Raw genomic sequence first — 19,387 nt, forward strand, 5'->3', positions numbered from 1 at the left:
GGGGTGAAACCCATGCAGACACGGGGAGAATGTGCAAACTCCACACGGACAATGACCCAGGGCCGGGGTTCACACCCGGGACCTCAGCGCCATTGGTAGCAATGCTAACCACTGTGACACATGTCGTTCCAAATCGCACCCTTGCCCGTGGGTTTTCTGTCGGTGTAGGGTGGCTTCAATGGGAAATCCCATTGACAAGCGACGGTAAGAGAGAATCCCACCACCAGCGAACGGCGCTATGGAGAAACACGCGGCTGGGGGGCCCGTCGAATCTCGCCCTTGAACCCATGTTTTCTCACCGATGTTACCACACCTGCGGAGTATTTCCAGCGCTTTTATTACAGACACTGGCAACTGTGCCGAATGACTATAAACTGCTAAACTGTGACCTTCTGGAGGAATTCATACACCAACACATAGGCAGCACCAGTGGCTTCATCAACAGATTATAACATCTGGAGTCTCATGCCTGGAGTCTTAAGGGACTTGACTCACATCAGCCAGCTGCTACTTTGCAGAGTCAAAGTAAGGACAATGCAAGGAGAACAGTGCATCGGAAATATATGTGTGTGGAGCAAGTACACACAAATTTCCTGTACACCATCAGTCATCTGAATGATCTCTTTAGGGTGAATTATGTCCTTGCTTGGTAAATGAAGTATTAATAAATTATGAACAAAAAACAAAATAAATTGTGAATGCTGCAACTCTGAAATATACAATGAAAGGCTTGCTTTTCTATTGCTCCTATTTTAATTTCAGGTTGTCCTGAAACGCTTAGCAGCTAATGAAGTACTCGCTCATCACACACCTCAAATCTCATTCAACTAAACTACTAAAGCACTGTAGAGCATGTTAAAATTAGGAAACACAGAATCCAATTTGTGCACAGCAAGTTCCCACAAACAGCAATGTGATCACGACCAAATCACGACCAAAGTACTTTTAGGTACTGGTTGAGGGTTATTATTGGCCAGGACACCAGACAAATCCTCCTACCCTTCTTTGAATAGTGACCCTGGGTCTTTAATGTCCCCCTTAGATCGCCGAGTCTCTCACAGCGTAACTTCTCCCCAAATATAACTTAACAGGTGCTGGTATGTGTGAAGGTGCCAGTTGTTGAGTGGATCTGGGCAATGACATGAAACAGAGCCATTCAGCAGGTCACAATGTTTTAAGTTGATGACCTTTCACAACCTCGATGAACAGTTCTTGAGCAAGCAAAGGACGAGGGAAAAGGGTGTGGGGCCAGCATGGAAAAAGAAAGGAAGAGGCCTGGAATTGTGCAAAGGGCAGGAACCAATAAGTGAAACATGATGATTGTGCTAGGAGAGAAAACATGGATTCAGAGGTACTGCAAATGATTACAGCTGAATAACATCTGAAGGAAGATCTTTCGAAGAGGAAATGACTATGGCTCAGAAATGTGAGGGAGGCAGATGGGTAATCCCCCGAGGTGCGAAAACACTAATGGCTGTCTGCCAAGAGGGGATCCCCACCCTTAACACCTGTGCAAAACTCCTCCACTGTCTTTCATTATGGCATCAGCACAACAGGACACGAAAGTATAAGGACACAAAGAATTGGAGCAGGAGTAGACCAGCAGTCCTTACAGAGGACGGGTGTGAGAAAGTGCAACATGTTGTGCTGGTAAAGATATTTGGCGGGATTCTCCGTTGCACCGCACCCATTTTCTGTGCGGCACACACCCGCCGGCAGCAGGATCCTCCGTCCCGGCAGCCGGCCAATGGTGTTTCTCATTGTGGGCACCCGCACGTCGGGAAATCCGCGGGTGTGAGTCCGGTGCCGTCAAGCGGAGGGTCCCCCTGATGCAGAATCCAGCCCAAGGTCTGCAGTGTTTTGGGTGAATGAGACTTGGAGGTTTGAGCTGATGGGCCTCATGTGGAAGAGGCATTAAAAAGGTCAAGCTTCAAGCTGTATCAAAGATCATGATGAACAGTCTACAGATTACAGGGGGATAATTTTAAACCTCTCCTCCAAAAAAACAGGTGGGTTTGGGTCGAATGGGAGGAACATCTGAAACATTAACTCAATCCTCTTTGAACCAACCCCGGGTCCAATTTCAACAAAGGCAAGATGGGGGATAGGCACAAATCCCCACTCTCATATTGGGCATATTCCAAGGTCTTGGGGATCATGGTGGGTGTAAACAGAGGAGGAGGGAAAGATTCATCAGCTAAGTGTCTTTACAACACTGATTGTGGGTCAAGGGGAACAGCAGTGTTGCTTCCACCCCAACCAACAAAGTAAGCATTCTGATGCACTTTCAGGATCTCCCCACAACTGATTCCCCAGTCCCACCGGATCTCCGACAACTCCCATCACGAAGTATAACTCGACCTTGCCCTCATTTCCTGAAACCCCGCCCCAGAATATTGGGGCCTGTGTGTCTTCAACTCGTATCAAATTTATATTGGGAGTGGGGGTTTCATTTGAAGCAAGTTCTCAATGAACATGGAATTTATAACAACAATGCATAGTACAAGGTGTCTTTGACAGCAGTGGGCAGTGCCCAGTAAGTGTTGGAATTGGAGTGAATTTTCTCTGCACTCAATGAATAATGAAAATTGCATTCCATACTTTCTCTGCCCCACTCTGTCACTGGACTTGACTGAGGAAGATGAGCAAGAGGAGGAACAGGAACAGGCGACCAGAGACAGTACTGAGGCCAGACACACTGCCACTTGCTGAGTATAATATAACATACCTTCTGTTCATCTGATCTGTGATCACTAGAATGGAGCCATTCAGTTCCCTATGTTCATTTCATAGCAACAATCCATGACAGCCTCACTTCAGGGGAAGATCTTCCACAAGACTGGCTGTTGGTATATACCCTAGTATCAACCATGGGCACTAACCGAGCATAACCCATGCATGCCACCAATGAGCCTATCACTGGGACCTTAAAGCAATTTTTCAACTCTGTGACCTTGCAACAGTGCCGCCTTTGAACCTCTCTCAGATAATTCTGGTGACCTGCATTCCTCCAGGACATTGGAAAAAGTGGCACAGAATCTAGGGGTGGAATTGTATGGCCCTGTGGTAGTGGGGATGTTCCAAAAGACTTTGGCGGGACTGGAAAAATCCTGCTGGCGGGAGGGCCATAAAACTCTGCCTTAGAAATCAGAAGGAAGACACCTGAAAGAGAGGAATTAACGCTTGCAATGTTGATGAAGACTGAGGTGCCCAGAACGACTGCAGGATGCTAAGTATCCGAGTTACGCCTTTAATGAACTTACTGTGCACACATATGTAAGGAAGTGACACAGAAAACCAACACCAACACTTCCCCATCATAATGAATACCCCACTTTTGGTGCTTTATTCTGCATTATTAGAAATAGATTCTCAGCAGAGAAGATGCATCCAATAATAACGTTTATTGAATGAATTAAATGATGCATCAATTATGTTGATGCTAGGACTTGCATCAATTTGCCTTTGTTTAAATCCCATTCAAACAAATGTTTAATGCAAACAACTTTGAGCTCAAAGCTATTCCTGATTTTATGTATGGGCAACATTTAATTTTGACACGGGTTGCATGCAATTGTTAAGGAAAGAAGTCTTGTATTTGATGAACATCCATGCGAGCTGGCTTTCCCTTTTATCGTGAACACAGTTATTAAATATTTACAAGTGATACTAATTAACTCAATTGTGGCTGTCAATTGCATTAGCAATTGACTGCTCCATAAAAGATCTATCATGTAGAGTGACTTTTGAATCTAAATTGGAAAATAAGCAGACTTGTAGGACTAGCCTCTTGGGTATCACAGTATCAGAATCACAGAATAATACCGCGCAAAAGAGGATCTTCGGCCCATCAAGTCTGCACTGACACATGAAAAACACTCGACCTGCCTACTTAATCTCATTTGCCAGCACTTAGGCCATAGCCTTGAATGTTAAGACATGCCAAGTGGTCATCCAGGTACCTTTTAAAGGGTGTGAGGCAATGCGCCTCGACCACCTTCCCACGCAGTGCATTCCAGACTTTCACCAGCGTCTGGGTAATAAGGTTTTTCTTCAAATCCCCCCTAAACCTCATGCCCCTCACCTTGAACTTGTCCCTTTGTAACTGACCCTTCAACTAAGGGGAACAGCTGTTCCCTATCAACCCTGTCCATGCCCCTCATAATCTTGTACACCTTGATCAGGTTGCCCCTCAATCTCCTTCAGCGAAAACAACGCAAGCCTATCCTATTGCAGGGAATAACAGAGAATTTATAGTCCAACTGATCTATATTGGTGTTTATATTCCACACAGTCATTCTCCTGTTTTAATTAACTCTTCCTGCCCTGTTCCCAGCATTCGCCTGTGCCATTCTCCTTTACGGATGGATCAAGCCTCCATTTAAATGCATCAATGTTCTCTGCCCCAACTAGGCAGCGAGATCCATTTTCACAACACTCCCTGAGTAAATAAATTATTCCTCAGTTTTTTATTTCACTAGTGGCTTGTTTGTATTGTAAAATGTAAATAATAATAATCTTTATTAGTGTCACGAGTAGGCTTACATTAACACTGCAGTGAGGTTACTGTGAAAATCCCGAGTCGATGTCCAATTCACTTAACAAGCACGTCTTTTGGGACTTGTGGGAAGAAACTAGAGCACCCAGAGGAAACCCATGCAGAGACAGGGAGAACATGCAGACTCCACACAGACAGTGACCCAAGCCAGGAATTGAACCTGTTCCCTGGCGCTGTGAAGCAACAGTGCTAACCACCATACTGAAAATGGTCCCTGAATGTTGCTGCAAGATATCTGAATAAAGTTTACCTTCGATTTATATTAACTTATAGATGAATTTACCATATATACTTGTGTAAAAGTTTAGTTTCTAAGTCTAACCATTTGGCCAAAAAGTAGATGGTGGATCTTTACATGAGTAATATTTTCCAGAAGTTGACACCCCTCCTCCCTCTCCCACCACCTCGCTATCACAGAGTTGTCAGGTCACAGACTGTTCCAGCCAAGCCTGTCTTCAGTAGCAGTGCAAAAGGAGCCAAAAGCAATTGTATTCATTGACTTTTTATTGACGAACCAATAAATAATAACCTCCACGGAGAAAGGCATTAATTTGTGTACACTAATTTCATCAAATGTATCAAATTCACCAAAAATAAAAACCACATATAGAAACTTATATAACTTCATTCAGTTTTATCATGGTGTCATGTGAGAGTACCTTTAAGAACTGGGTGTTTGTGTTTATCAAATATCTGTAATGGATGCACCTTTAAAATGGGTGTTTATCAAATTGCTGCAGTGATGTCAGTGTGTGGGTGGAGCTGGGCAGTCTATCTTTCACTTTCGTTTTTGAGCAGGCATCTACAGTGTGTTTTAGTTTCATTTTCAGAGCTGGATAGCTGCAGGCAAAGCAAGCAGCTGTATATTGATCTCTCTCTGTAATCTAAAGACTGTCTCCAGATCATTTGAGGATATCAAAGTAATACCTGTTTCTGTAGAGAATTTACACCTGCTGTCTTTCTGTAAAAAGGGTCTTTTGGTCTTATGGATGTTGTTAGGAACGTTATGAAGGGTTACTTACAGAATATTGTATCTGTAGGGATTATTGGTATTGATAGTTGTTAAGATGTTTACTGTGGGTCAACTGGATTCATAAATAAACATAGTTTTGTTTTAAAAGTACTTTAGATCTCTGTTGCATCACACCTATAAAGTAGGCCCCTGTGCTCTCCATAACCGCAATCTATTAAAAGTTGTGGGTCAGATGAACTCCATGATACACTTTGGTGTTGTCTAAACTCTGGCCCATAACAATGGCCAGTTTTCTTCACCATCACTGTTTTCTCTTCAATTTGCTCACTGTTTAACTGGCTGGAATGTCAGAATTTGCGGCAGTCTCATCCATGTTCCCAATCTGTATCCATTCTTTTGCTGATATTTGTTTTTCGGTGAAAAGCCTGTTATCAGGTTCTGCTGGGAGATTCTGTGAAACCTTGATTGTCTGTCAGAATACAAAATAATTTATTTTCATAAACCTGATGCACCATCAAGGTTGGCTTTGAAATATGCAATGCCTAATTTTCTTGCTTGTTTCTGAGCGGTTTGGATAGATCCTCCAGAAACTGAGTCCGTTCTAGTGATTTTCACTGACATGTTTTGCAGATTAATTTTCCAACTGTGTCCACATGTGAGGCTTTCTTCTGTTTGCACATTTATTTTTAAGCATCAGCTCTGTTGAAAGCCTCGCCTCCAATTTCGAACGTTCTTCTCCGATATCTTGAATTATATGATCTGTAGTTTCAACAACTTGGACTGGAATTTTCCGGTTGTTGGGATTCTCTTTTCCCGCTCACAGGACATGCCACCCGCCCCATGTGTTTCCCTGCGGTATGGGGTGGCTTCAATGTGAAATCCTATTGACAAGCGGTGTGAAGAGAGAATCCCGCTGCCAACGAACATCGCGCCGCCGAGAAACACACGGCTGGGGGACCTAAAGAATCCCGATCTTTAGGTTTGAATTGGACGGTGTCTCTGTCATTCCTTCTTGATACCATTGCGACCATATTAGAGGACAGGAATGCAGTGTGCACCAATGAAGTGGTAGCCTTGCTAGCATGCACAGGTACAAGGTGCAGGTGTGCTATTTGTTGATCCTATCAATCAGCAGATTTGCACCAGGGTAAGTTTAACTTGAGTGGAGAGTGGGTGGTAAGCACAAAGAGTTTGGATATCCGGCAGAAAAACTGGGGTTGACTTTTACACAACATTGGTCATTACAGAGGAGATGGTGGCGGGTTGTTAATGTCACTGGACTATTAATCTAGAGGCCCAGATTAATGCCCAGGGAACATGGATTCAAAACCCACCACAGCAGCTGGTGGAATTTAAATTCAATTCATAAATCCGGAATTGAAAGCTAGTCTCGGTAATAGTGACTGTGAAACCATCATTGAAAGTCATTAAAAACAGATTAGTAGCCCTTGAACGAAGGAAATCTGCCATCCTTACCCGGTCTGGCCTATATTTTACTCCAGTCCGACAGCAATGTGGTTGACTTTTAACTGTCCTCTGGACAACAAATACTGGCCTTGCCATGGATGTTAACCACATAAGAATAAGGAACTCTAGTATATAGGATAATTATCTGGATTTTTCCACATAATCAAGGGTGTCCTCAGTTATAATTTATTAGGATAGGCAAAAATTAAAAATGAGGATATACAAAATTAAATGAAAACAATAACTATAATGATGGCAGTTGTTTTCTTTTAATATTACAATAACTGAGCTATTCTGGAAGTAACCTCAATACATCAATATTCTTTTTTAAAATAAATTTAGAAAACCCAATTCTTTTTTCCAATTAAGTGATAATTTAGGTGGCCAATCCACCTATCCTGCACATCTTTTGGATTGTGGGATGAGACCCACGCAGACACGGGGAGAATGTGCAAACTCCAACGGACTGTGGTGACCTGGGGCCGGGATCGAACCCAGGTCCTCGGCGCCGTGAGGCAGCAGTGCTAACCACTGCACTGTGTCAATACATATATTCGTGATATTTTCACTGTTGCAGGACTTAAGCTGCAAACCGATCAACACAAACTGAGAGCATGATAGCCAGCTGTGAGGAGAAAACAACACTCTGCAACTCTTTGTCAGATCAGAAAAATAAAACACAGGCACTACCTGGGCAGCACGGTAGCACAAGTGGATAGCACTATGGCTTTACAGGGTCCCAGGTTCGATTCACTGCTGGGTCACTGTCTGTGAGGAGTCTGCACATTCTCCCCATGTCTGCGTGGGTTTCCTCCGGGTACTCCGGTTTCCTCCCACAGTCCAAAGACATGCAGGTTAGGTGGATTGGCCATGATAAATTGCCCTTAGTGTCCAAAACAGTTAGGAGGGGTTATTGGGTTATGGGGATAGGGTGGAAGTGAGGGCTTAAGTGGGTCGGTGTAGACTCAATGGCCTCCTTCTGTACTGTATGTTCTATGTACCTCAGTGAGGTTGAGGCAATGGAGAGGACTAAAAAGAGAGATGACGGGAAAGCAGGTGTTCAGCTGAAGGAGAAGTGGAACTCCTCAATCTCTGCAGCCTTCAGCCTTTCTTCAACCTGTAAACTTGAACAACTCAAGCTCACTATCACCTGAGCACACTCTCTGATTTACTTTTTCCCCCTCTCCTGTCTTTTCAATCATATTGAGGATAGTCTAAGTTTAAAACTCCTCTCCATCTTCAAATGTTGCACAGACACTGCACTGTAGTTATTTAATGTGCACACAATTGTATATCTATTACCTATTCCATGGAGATTTTAGTGCCTTTTCCACACCTCAACTCCTGGTGTTAGTATTTCAAATTATTAAAAATAGACAATGGGCTGAATTTTCTTGAGGGATATAAAGGCCTAACCAAAGTGGGAGGTGATCCCATGTTAACGGGTGGCAAGACCAAGAGCGAACATATTTCCTTAGAAGTAAGAGGCTACAATGGCTGCCATCCTGTTTGGATGGTAAGAGCTCCTGGAACAAGCATAGGGTCAGCAACTCAGCAGCGCCACCAGGAATGCTGGTGACCATTGTTGAGAGTGTAGCTGCATGGAGAGGGCCAGGCAACCTCTTGGCATCCAGGTGTTGATGATCAGTGTCTTAGGCCACAGTTGTTAAGTTCCGTTAGTGCAGTTTCCAGGAGGATAACCACTGCTGCAGGGGTCTGGCCCAAACACTGCTATGGTGGAAAACATTCTGCCCATCCATTTCATAAATATTACCATGCACCATACCTGCCCCTTGATCTAGTCTTTAGTTCTTTGGCTTCTGATACAAGGGAGTTAGTCAAAGATTTGTGATTACAAAATGCCCCTCCATCATCAGGAGTCTGACTTTTGACTAGGCCTTCTCATTGATAGCCACTTCTGCTCATGAACTCAGTTGGGTCAATTGCCTCCTTTCAATAGTCCTGAGCCCAGACCCCAACTGAGCCATCGCAAATGGGAAATCTGGATGAAGGTCCCCATTTTCAGCTCAACACACTGATGACATTAACTTGCTTAGCAGCTTGATTGAGGAATTCTGCCTCATGGAACAGCATATAGGAAGCTTCTGGAACATTCAAAGAACCCAAATAACCTGGGCCAGGATTTTCCATCCCTGCTACGGTGGGTGGTGGCTCATTGACTTCTAGCATGACCGAAAGATCCCAGTAGTGAGCACGCCATAAAAATCCAACCACAGGACTTTTTCTGAAGGGACAGGAAAGGACGGAATGGATGGGGTGCAGAGCAGGGGGTGGAAGTAGTGACCAATAAATGTCTGTCATTCCGTAGAGGAAGTAAGAAGAAGGCCAGGCAGAAACATAGAAAATAGAAGCAGGAGGAGGCCATTCGGCCCTTCGAGCCTGCTCCGCCATTCATTATGATCATGGCTGATCATCAAGTTCAATACCCTGATCCTGCCTTCCCCCATATCCCTTGACCCCTTTAGCCCCAAGAGGTTTATCTAATTCCTTCTTGAAATTACACAATCTGGAATCCACTATGATTTCTCCTCCAATTTCCACCCACCTTTCCAAGGATTCCTTGACATATTTACTTTATTAAAATAAATTTGAAGTACCCAATTTGTTTTCCCAATTAAGGGGCAATTTAGTGTGGTCAATCCATATACCCTGCACATCCTTGGGCTGTGGGGGTGAGACCAACGCAGACAAGGGGAGAATGTACAAACTCCACATGGACAGAATGTGCAAACTCCACACGGACAGAATCCCTGCAAGTTTATGGGCCTTTAGTTTCTGGCATACCCTGTAGGCAGATTAAATACATTAACATAAGGCCTGGTTGACACAAACAGGGTCATAGCAATTGCAAAGAACGTGGAGTTCGATGCCATGTGAACCAGCTGAAGGTAATCATATTGAAACATTTAATGGGAGATTTCATAGCCGTAATGTGGAGGGGTGGTGCAGGGGGTGAAAGTAGAGAGATATAGGATGTTCTGACGCCAGTTAATATTATCGTAACATTTTTAAAAATCGTGGACGGCAGAGTCTGTTGATGAACTTTTAACAAAAGAATAAAACATTTATTTCACAACAAAAATGAATTAGATTACACACAACTTCATGGTTGGAAAGGTTTCAATGCAGTTACCAGAAAATTATTCAACTCGTACTATTCCTTTTATTCCAGCAGCTTTTATAGACCCAACAACCCAGTGAACGTTTTTCATTGTCACAATACCCACGTTTCTGGCTTTGGTTGACTCAGTTTCAAGCCGTTTTCTTCTGGCAAGCTACTGAGCATTCACTAGATGCTTTCTTCAGTTGGGATCTCTCCCTGTTTCTCTGCTCCTTTTTTTTTTCTTAAATTGACTGGGACTTGTTGCTGTCCCCATACACATCCTCTCTCTGGGACACTCCTTTGTCTTCAGATTAAAACTGATGGACGTGAAAATGACTGGCTAAAATTGACTGCTCGTCTCTGACCCTTGAAGTGCTGAGGAACCTATTAATGCGCTTTCAACAGGTCTCATCCTTGTCACCAGGAAGGAATCACATTGGAACATGCTGTCAGATAAAATGTTACAATGTCCACAGGAACACAGAATGATGGGCTTCATAATAAGGATATAAGGGAGAGAGGTCATTAAAACTGGAGAAGCCTCATGTGGAGCATAACCACGTGCATGCACTTACTAGTCTATTTGGCCTGTTTCAGCACTGTGAATTCTACTTAATTATGTGGATTATTCATGGCAGGTACATACATAGATGCACACAAAAGCAGTAAAAGATGTGCGGTCAGCGAGTGGAGACTTTGGCCTGAGTGAGACAGAGGCAGTGAGTGAGTACATTTGGAATTTTGGTTTAAAGTAAGAATTCAGGAGGAAATAAGATTTTTCAGTAAGGTTTACTGCACAAAGTATGACTTAAAATAGAGTGCTGGGAGTTGGGTAATTGAAGGAGTTCAGGAAGGGAGAAAAAGACGTGCGCTTTTGTTTTTTGCTTTCTACCTTTCTCTGCCTTGAGGAAATGGTTTTACCTTGCGACTGCAGAAGGAGCTAGTTATCTGGTGGGTATCTGCGTAGTGACGAATGTATATTCTATTCCTAAGGTTCAATATAGTCTAGCAACTGTGAGAGTACCTCTAAGAAATGGGTGTTTAAGAAAAGTGCCTTTAAAAAATGGAACTGCTCATGTTACTGAAGTGATGTCAGAGTATGGGGGGAGCTGAGCTCACTTCTGCTTTTTGAGTTTCAGTTTGAGAGAGCAGCTTGGGTGCGTCTGTGTGTTTCCAGGGAGCTGCAGGAAGAAAACAAAGGGACTGTCGCTGAAGTAACCAAAAGCAGCAGCACGGTTGAACCCTTTCTCACTATATATATTGAATGTAACCTAATGTGCTCCTGTTTGAAGGTTGGTTAAGTCTTTTGGATGTTAAAAGGACAGCTGAAACGATTACTTAGTCTTTGAGGGTTATCTTTGAATTAATGGGTGTTAAGATATTCAATGGTTGTTTTAAAAAGGTTAACTTGAGTTGATAGAATAAACATTGTTTTGCTTTAAAAAACACTTGTCCATTTCTGCTGTTTCACACCTGGAGAGTATGCCGTGTGCTTCCCACACCACAATCTATTAAAAGTTGTGGGTCGGTTGAACTCCATGAAACACTTTGGGGTTCTGTAAACCCGGACCCATAACAATTGGGGGCTCATCCGGGATAAAAGCCTATCTAGTGGATTAGCTTAGTGAACTTAAAGACAGTGAGGGGTGAGCATATAGTGTGGTTGCTTTTCAGGTGTGGTATTTTAGTTTACGTGGGGAGTGTGTTGTGGACAATGGCTCTTTCAAAGGCTCAGATGTTTTTGGGGGTGGACACGCAGTACCTTCTGGACAGTGACTAAAAGCAGGCTGTTAGATTTGGCAAAAACATTGCAGTTAACATTGCCTGGCAAAATGCGAAAAGATGAGGTACTTCCGGCGGTTGCTGATCATTTACAGTTGCCTGAGATACATTCTGACTCCTTAGAAATGGCAAAGCTCCAGTTGCAGATGAAGCAACTTGAACATGAAAAAGAATTAAAGCAACTTGAACATGAAAAAAAATTAAAGCAGCTTGAATATGCAATGAGAGAAAAAGAAAGAATAGCCCTGGCAGAACAAAAAGAAAAAGAAAGAATGGCCCTAGCAGAACAAAAAGAAATAGAAAGGGAGATACAGATCAGGGAAAAAGATAAAGAGAGAGAGTTTGAACTTCGGAAAATGGCCATGAAACATGACAGTCAGTTAAAATTGGCAGACGTCAAGGGAAACGTACAGTTGGATGAGATTAATGAGGATAGTGAGACAGAGCGTCATAGTCGAAGATGTGGTGGGGATCTATTTAAATATGTCCAAGCATTGCCAAGGTTTGATGAGAACGAGAAGCCTTTTTCATTTCATTTGAGAAGGTAGCTAAACAAATGAAATTGCCACAGGACATGTGGGTATTACTGATTCAAACAAAGCTGGTAGGTAGAGCTAGTGAAGTGTTTGCATCACTACCGGAGGAGGTAACTGAAACGTATGAAAAGATGAAAAAATCCACCTTAGGTGCTTATGAACTAGTGCTTGAAGCTTCCAGACAAAGGTTTAGAATTTAAGGAAAGAATTTGGTCAAACATACATGGAGTTTGAAAGGCTCAAACAGAGTAATTTTGATAGGTGGATAAGGGCTTTGAAAATAGCCCAAACGTATGAAGCTCTCTGAGAAATTATACTTTTGGAGGAGTTTAAAAATTCAATTCCTGATGTAGTGAGAACTCATGTGGAAGAGCAGAGGGTTAAAACTGCGAGGTTAGCAGCAGAAATGGCAGATGATTATGAATTAGTTCATAAATCAAAGCTTGGTTTCCGACATCAGTTTCAGCCTGTGAGGGATAGAAACTGGGGACATGAGAAATACTCAAGTGGTAAAGGTAAAGATGATCTGATGGGAGATAATAAAGAGAGTGTACATCATATTAAAAAAGAAATCCAGGAGGGTGGAAGAGAAATGAAAAGTTTCAAAAGTTTTCACTGTAATAAACTAGGACATGTAAAGTCACAGTGTTGGTGGTTGAAGAAAAGCACTGGGAAGGCTGATGTGGTAAAACAGGATAAGACAGTGGGGTTTGTTAGAATGGTAAATGAAAGCCCAAGGGAAGCGAAGAAGGTGCAAAATATTGTACAGCCTGATCAAGAGGTGATTGATCAGAAGGTGCCCCATAATTTTCAACCAGACATGGAAAGAACATTTAAAACATCTGATGGAGTTATTCGATCGACTTCAGGAGGCGGGTTTGGTGATAAACCTAGCCAAAAGTGAATTTGGAAAATCCCAAGTCACTTTCCTTGGTCATACAATCGGACAAGGTCGAATGGTCCCACAGGATGTGAAAACGAAAATTATTGGGCAGTTTCCGATCCCCTCGACACAACGGGAAATAATGCGATTTCTTGGTATGAGTGGATTTTACCGGAAATTTGTACCCGATTTTAGCAGTGTGGTTGCTCCACTGACGGACTTGCTCAAGAAGCATAACAAATTCCAAACAGCGGAGTGTCAACAGACATTTGACGGCCTGAAGGCTGTGTTAATCACTGCTCCTGTGTTAGTCATCCCAAATTATACCAGACCATTCAAAGTGGTTGTTGATGCGAGTGATGTGGGTGTAGGTGCGGTGCTTCTACAAGACGACGACGAAGGGTTAGAGCAGCCTGTTGGTTATTTTTTAAAGAAATTGAATTCTCACCAGAAAAAGTATTTGACGATTGAGAAGGAGACTTTGAGTTTGGTGCTGGCTTTGCAACATTTTCACATTTATGTGACCAGCAATCCGCCTGACACCATTATATACTGATCATAATACGTTGACATTTTTGGAGTGATTCCATAATAACAATGTAAGGCTGTTTCGCTGGAGTTTATCCAGCCATTTCATTTAAAAATAGTACATGTGGCAGGACGGGAAAACGTGTTAGCCGATGCTTTGTCACGAATGTGATGAACAGAAGGATTTTGGTTGGGGGAAGAAGGACCGAAAAAAAATGAACTACATTATTATACCTGTTTCCGTGTATTTTTTTTTGAACCGATAAAGTACTTTTACTGTGTGCATTTCTTAATTGATGGTGCAAAGGTGAAAAATGAAACCATCTTGAAGTTGATGGTTTGTTTATTTTTTCTCTTGGGGAGGTGTCATGTGAGAATACCTTTAAGAAATGGGTGTTTAAGAAATGTGCCTTTAAGAAATGGAACTGCTCATGTTACTGAAGTGATGTCAGAGTATGGGGGGAGCTGAGCTATACTTCTGCTTTTTGAGTTTCAGTTTGAGAAAGCAGCTTGGGTGTGTCTGTGTGTTTCCAGGGAGCTGCATGAAGAAAACAAAGGGGCTGTAGCTGAAGTAACCAAAAGCAGCAGCACGGTTTAACCCTTTCTCACTATATATATATATATATATATATATTGAATGTAACCTAATGTGTTCCTGTTTGAAGGTTGGTTAAGTCTTTTGGATGTTAAAAGGATAGCTGAAACAATTACCTAGTCTTTGGGGATTATCTTTGAATTAATGGGTGTTAAAATATTCAATAGTTGTTTTAAAAAGGTTAACTTGAGTTGATAGAATAAACATTGTTTTGTTTTAAAAACCTGGGGCGGGATTCTCCGTAATCGGCGCGATGTCCGCCGACCGGCGCCAAAAACGCCGCGAATCAGTCCGGCATCGCGCCGCCCCAAAGGTGGGGAATTCTCCGCATCTTGAGGGTCCGAGCCCTCACCTCGAGGGGCTAGGCCTGCGCCAGACTGATTTCCACCCTGCCAGCTGGCAGGACAGGCCTTTGATGCCCCGCTAGCTGGCGGGAAAGGCCTTTGGTGCCCCGCCAGCTGGCGTGGAAATGACATTGCCGTTCGGCGCATGCGCGGGAGCGTCAGCGGCCGCTCACGGCATCCCCGTGCATGCGCAGTGGAGGGGTCTCTTCCGCCTCCGCCATAGTGGAGACCATGGCGAAGGTGGAAGGAAAAGAGTGCCCCCACGGCACATGCCCGCCCGTGGATCGGCGGACCCCGATCGCGGGCCAGGCCACCGTGGGGTCACCCCCCGGGACCAGATCTCCCCGCGCCCCCCCCCCCCCCAGGACCCCGGAGCCCGCCCGCGCCGCCTTGTCCCGCCGGTAAGAGAGGTGGTTTAATTCTCGCCGGCAGGACAGGCATTCCAGCAGCGGGACTTCGGCCCATCGCGGGCAGGAAAACCGCCGGGGGAGGGGGCCCGCCAACCGGCGCGGCGCGATTCCCACCCCCGCCAAATATCCGGTGCCGGAGAATTCGGCAACCAGCAGGGGCGGGATTCACGCCAGCCCCCGGTGATTCTCCAACCCGGCGGGGGGGTCGGAGAATCCCGCCCCACTTGTCCATTTCTGCTGTATCACACCTGGAGCGTACGCCGGGTGCTTCCCACACCACAATCTATTAAAGGTTGTGGGTCAGTTGAACTCCATGAAACACTTTGGGGTTCTGTAAACCCGGACCCATAACACAGCACTTGGCCTATAGCCTTGTATGCCTTGGGAACACAAGTGCACAGCTAAATATTTCTTAAATGTTATGAGGGTCTCTGCCTCCACCACCCTTTCAGGCAGTGAGTTCCAAACTCCCACCACCCCTCTGGGTGAGAAAGTTTCCCCTCACATCCCCTCAGTCATGGGCGGCATGGTAGCACAGTGGTTAGAACTGTTGCTTCACAGCGCCAAGGGCCCAGGTTCGATTCCCGGCTTGGGTCACTGTCTGTGTGGAGTCAGCACATTCTCCCCGTGTCTGCGTGGGTTTCCTCCGGGTGCTCTGGTTTTCTCCAACAAGTCCTGAAAGACGTGCTGTTAGGTAATTTGGACATTCTGAATTCTCCCTCTGTGACCCGAACAGGTGCCAGGATGTGGCGATTAGGGGCTTTTCACAGTAACTTCATTGCAGTGTTAATGTAAGCCTACTTGTGACAATTAAGATTATTATTATTATCAACCTCCTGCCCCTTGTCTTAAATCTATGCCCCATGGTCATTGATTCTTCCACCAAGGGGAACATTTCCTTCCTGTCAACTCTATTTATGCCCCTCAAAATGTTCTACATCTCAATCATGTCTCCCCTCAGTCTCCTCTGCTCCAAGAAAAACAATTCAAGTCTATCCAATTTCTCTTCATAACAAAAACTCATAAAGGCAAGTATAACATATGCCTTCTTAACCACTGTATCCACCTACTCTGCTACCTTAAGGAACCGGTGAACATACAGGGTCCTGCAATTTATCATGTATTCCCTTCATAGAGTAATAGAATTTACAGTGCAGAAGGATGCCATTTGGCCCATCAAGTCTGCACCGGCCCTTGGAAAGAACACCCACCCAAACCCACGCCTCCACCCTATCCCCATAACCCAGTAGCCCCACCTAACCTTTTTTCATGGACAGTAAGGGCAATTTATCATGGCCAATCCACCTAACCTGCACATCTTTGGACTGTGGGAAGAAACCGGAGCACCTGGAGGAAACCCACGCAGACACTGGGAGAACGTGCAGACTCCACACAGACAGTGACCCAAGCTGGGAATCATACCTGAGACCCTGGAGCTGTGAAGCAACTGTACTACTGTGCTGCCCTTGCCTTGCCTTGTTTGCCCTGCGCAAGCGCATCACCTCACATTTATATGGATTGTATTCCATTTGCCACTGATCAGCCCATCTGATCAGCCTGTCTATGCCCTCCAAATCGACAGCTATCCTCCTCACTATTTAGCACCCCACCAATTTTCGTAATATCCGCAAACTTACTGATTAGCACTCCTTGAGTTGTGAGTCTTTGGAAATCTTTTCCGGATAAAGTGGTGGGAGCAGAATCTTTGAATATTTTCAGGAAGATGTGGATAGATTCTTGGTAAGCAAGGGGATGAAAGGTTAGGCGGGATAGTGATTTGAAGTTACTATCATCCCAGCCATGATCTTATTAAATGGCGGAACAGGCTTGAGGGGCTGATTAGCCTACTCCTGCTCCTTGTTCATATTGGCATAAAATCATTCTTCATGGAAACATAGCCAGGATTATAATTTTGGAAATTATCAGATGACTGCATGAAATCTGGCTATTTATTTAATGTATATATTCCATTTAATTTTGAAGGGTGAAACTTTCATTAAAATCACAGATAAAAGAATTCCATTCTTATCTACTTCCATGTCAAACAGTAACTTTCATGCTGTATCTATCATGTTGTTGGATTAGTACATGGAGGGAATGGAACAACATTATTAAGAAAGGTCCTGGGCTGATCTATCCGTGCACAAACTATCCGGATTCATCAACAACAGGAGAAACGAATGCAATAAGGTGGTGCACCCTGAACTAAGGATGGATAAATCGGTCAGGATTCAGACTCGTCATTGGTATCTTGTGATATGAACTGGACACCACATTGATTTAACCCTTGAGTAAGGAGGAAATGGGCTTCAAGTCTGCTCTTTTAGAAATGAGTCACATCTTTGTCCACTTGAGTGTTTTCGGCCATTTAGTGAGGTCATGTTTGACCTGTAATTCCGTTTCTTGGTTCTTCAATCCCTCATACCCTTGCCCATCAAGAATCAATAAATTGACCATTACCCTGAACAGCTTTTTGTGGAGAGTAAGTTCCATATTTCCACTTCCCTTTGTGTGACCATGTGCTTCCTGGCATCGCCTCTGGAACCGCATAGCTCCAATTTTAGGCTTCTGCTCTCCCAGTTTCATTGTCATCATATGAGGCCACTGGCGTTGAGTTCTTCCCTGGTTTTCTTCCAGCCTTCCTCAGCCCACGTCGCAATGTTATCCATTCTAATTTTCATTCTGCCTCTTCTGTTTTCACCCTCAATTTCTCCTTCAGTAGTTGCCAGGGCAACACTGTTGGTCTTCGTTTTCAGTGTCTGCACTTAGCTATTTTCTTTCTCTGAACTTTCTCTCCCGAACTTCCATTTGTCATCTAACCCACTCATTTATCTTTCTGTCCATCCAGTTGATTCTGAGCGTTTCTGCTAAATTCACGTTTCAGATACTGTTCACCTCTTTTCATCCTCTTTAGAGTCATAACGTCATAGATGTTTACAGCATGGAAACAGGCCCTTCGGCCGAGCTTGTCCATGTCGCCCAGTTTCTATAACTAAGCTAGTCCCACTTTTTGACATTTGGCCCATAGCCGTCTGTACCCACCCTGCCCATGTAACTGTCTTAACTGCTTTTTAAAAGATAAAATCATACCGCCTCTGGCAGCCTGTTCCAGATGCTCACCACCCTCTGTGTGAAGAAATTTCCCCTCTGGTCTCTTTTGTACATCTCCCCTCTCCCCTTAAACCTATGCCCTCTAGCTCTAGACTCCTCTACCTTTGGGAAAATATGTCAACTATCTACCTCATCTATGCTCCTCATTATTGTATAGTCCTCGATAAGATCACCCCTAAGCCTTTCATCATAATTCAACTCTTGCATCCAGATAGGTAAATTTTCCGCTTCTGACCGCTGCGGGAATCGTCGCAGGCGGGATGGAAATTTTGACGGATTATTCAAAGGACCTTCAGGCAGGAATATCCAATCTCAGGGCAGGCATGGCCAGAAGTTCCCATCCATAGTGTGTTACTCTACATTCTGCATTAGTGACTGTAATTGACATTTTTCAATTTCATGTTGATACTTTTGGAATTCAGTCACTGGTCACTCCTCTAGTCATGGTTAATGGAACCTGGATTTTATTATTGAATATAACTTTGGGGTTTATCATCCTCCACCCAATGAAATCATTTCCACCAACCATAACGGCTCCTTTAATCACCTTGAATGCCTCACTTAGATCATCAGTAATCTGCTGTACACAAAAGATTACAGGTCTAATCTATGCAACTAAAAAACAAAGTGCTAGAAAAATCTGGCAGCGTCTGTGGAGAGAGAGAAGCAGAGATAATGGACAGGATTCTCCAGCCGCGCCTGCCTGGTGACCGGGAATTCCCGCCCGAGGTCAATGGACCTTTATGTTTCTGTCCATGGTGATCTTACAGCAGGCGGGATGGAAGAATCCAGCCCAATGTTTTAGAAATAAGAGCATCCTATTCGACTCAAAACATTTACTCTGTTTCTCTCTCGACGGACCCTGTCAGACCTGCTGAATTTATCCAGCATTTTCTGCTTTTATTTCAATCTACAGCATCCACAATATTTTGTTTTTCATTTAGTGCCTAACCTTTGTGACCTGTCCTCATACTTTGACTGTTTGTAACCTTCGTATCAGTCTGCGATGCAAGCACTCTAATCACCCATCAGTGAATAAGCTGATGAAAATTAGTATCTGCAATCGCGCATTGAAG

The 19,387-nt window shown here is 43.9% G+C and overlaps 1 protein-coding gene across 1 annotated transcript in view; it reads right to left on the reverse strand.

Moving 5' to 3' along the window:
- Positions 1 to 19,387, reverse strand: part of LOC140411416 (uncharacterized) — a 632,495-nt gene that overhangs the window by 133,341 nt on the left and 479,767 nt on the right. The gene's annotated exons all lie outside the window — the stretch shown is intronic.

This window comes from Scyliorhinus torazame, chromosome 4, assembly GCF_047496885.1.
Source record: "Scyliorhinus torazame isolate Kashiwa2021f chromosome 4, sScyTor2.1, whole genome shotgun sequence".
In the NCBI taxonomy this organism is placed as follows: Eukaryota; Metazoa; Chordata; class Chondrichthyes; order Carcharhiniformes; family Scyliorhinidae; genus Scyliorhinus; species Scyliorhinus torazame.